The following is a 2512-nucleotide window of genomic DNA, read 5'->3' on the forward strand; positions in this document are numbered from 1 at the left end:
GTGCCTAAATGAAAATCTCCCAATGTGTTCTCTTTCCCTATTTTGATTTTCAAGCAGGTTGTGATGCAAGAGATGAAAAATGCTTTCTTAAGATAAATTAAATGAACTATCTCTTTATTGTCTTTTTTATCCTTAGGCAGTCATATTTTGTATAAAAAAACTCTCCAGTGGCATGAATATATGGTCCTTTCTTTTTTTTCCTTCTCCCCCAAATATCCTGCTGTTGCATGGTAATGAAATGAGCTCTATGCCTGAGGTCAGATTCAGCCTATAGTCTCTGTGGCAAAGCCACTAAATTTCTCACAACAGGCCTGTGTTTATCTATGGGGATTTGAATCTGTGTCATTGCATGCTGGATTTACCTGCCTTGGGAATTTAGTTCCTTTTTTATTTATTAGCATACATTCTCTGTTTCATCATATTTATTTCCATTCTCTGCCCCCAGCTCTGATAAATTTGAAATTTTCGAAAAGCACAGAGAAATGTATTATACTGATTGTGTCAGATATTTGTGGTTGTTCTTTTAGTTCATAATAATGAAAAGATGGAATTTAAATTTTTTCCTTTGGCTATTTTATTCTTTTGCATTCTTAATTTTTGTATTTTTCTTTCAGTCTCCTCACTGAATTTTTGATCTCTGAAAGAGCAATTTAAAATAGCTATCCAATGGTATATGTATCCACAACAGAATTTGTTGCCAAGCATGCAAAATGAATGGATTCCTTATTGAAATGTGAAATGCCTACACAGCAGAGTCTATATATAGAACTGAGATGGAGATCTGGAATTGGATTCTACCATGGATATCATCAGGATGACAGCTTCCAATGGACTTAGAATTTCATTGAATTTAATAGTCTACCAATGTTATCTAATGAAACAATGTGATTTTCTTCTGCCATGGTCTCAAAAGCCAAGAAGAGGTCATGTCCTGGCCATTCTAAACTACTCGCGATGACCCACACTTTCCACGCTCTGGTTCTTTTCTGGCTCATGAGCATGACTTTCCATTTGCTGAGAACACTCTTCCTCCCCTGCTCACTGGGCAGGCTTTCCTGATCCCAAACTAGCCTAGGTGCTCTCCAAGGGCTCCCAAAGGTCCTAGCCGCTCCTCCTGACCATGTATAATGCTGATTTGTAAGTCGTCGTTGACATGTCTGTCTCTCCCTTTTGAATAAAAAGTCCTTACTGTGCCAGGCACCTCTTTTGAAGCTGATGTGGTCTATGGATCTTACCTCAAAATTATGTTTTAAGTGCGTGAAATAAAACACATTGGGTTCTGATCCAGGGCAAGACGGACTAAGCACATTCCAACCTGTCTGAAAAGCAAACGGTAGTTTGCAAATTGGTGAAGAAGACAGAATCTGAAGTATCCCCTAACTCATGGTGAGTTATCGTTTTTTCTCCTCCAGAGACCACCAGCCTAGATTCAGTACAGCTCTAAACCCAGAAATGGGCAGTGGTGCCTATAGAGAGAGTCTCACTCAGGTCCTGCCCTTGGGAGCAGGAAGGAGGTCTTCTAATACTGAGAAGTGGTGGAGAAATCCCGTTTTGTTTTTCTTTTCTCCATTCTCTTGTGCCCCAGATCCCAAGCCATCCTGTGGTATCAGGGGCATGAGAGCACATAAGATCCAAAAACTGAGGGAGAAGAATCTTCCCTCTGATCAGAAGAGCTATGATCCCACAAGTGTAGGGCAAACTCCCAATACTTTTTTTCTTTCTGTCTTCCCACTACTGTTCCTGGACACAGATGCAGTTGTGGGAAATGCATAGAAGAGCAGGCTAAGTAAAGCCCCAGCTTTTTGGCCAAGGAACAAAAAAGTTGAGCCCTTGGGAATTGGAAAGTACCAGAGAGAAGGAAAGCAACCCCGTAAAGTTGTTTATGAACTTCTGGGCTCACCCCTGAGATGAACAAGAATAGACCTACCTCAAATAGCACACTATAAATTTTGAGAACTAAACTACAAAATAGACCATTGCCCAGGTTTCAGACTGGCTACTGGATAGGGTACACAGGCCCAGATCTGCAATCTTGGAAAACAGGACTTATATTAGAACCATAACCCATGGAAAACTGGTTGGAACTCAACCTGGTAGACTCTAATTTTTAAAAAAAATCAACACTCTCCATAGCTTTTAGACAAAATCTAAAGTCTTGTAACATAATCATCCAAATGTTCAGGAAACAATTAAAAATTACTCAGCACATATGAAGAATTGGGAAAATCTCAGTTTATATGGGAAAAGACAGTCAGCAGAAGCCAATACTTAGATGACACAGAATTTAAAGCAACTATTATAAAAATACTACAACATGTAGAGCAAACATTCTTAAAACGAATGAGGAGATTGAAAGTCTCAGAAAAGAAATAAAAGATATAAAGAAGAACCGAAAGGAAACTTTAGATGGAAAAATACTACAACCAATATAAAAACCTTACTGGTTAGGGCTCAATAGCAGAATGGAGATGACAGAGGAAAGAGTCAGTGAATTTCAGTGTAAATCAATAGA

Source organism: Hippopotamus amphibius, chromosome 10 (genome assembly GCF_030028045.1).
Source record: "Hippopotamus amphibius kiboko isolate mHipAmp2 chromosome 10, mHipAmp2.hap2, whole genome shotgun sequence".
Lineage (NCBI taxonomy): Eukaryota > Metazoa > Chordata > Mammalia > Artiodactyla > Hippopotamidae > Hippopotamus > Hippopotamus amphibius.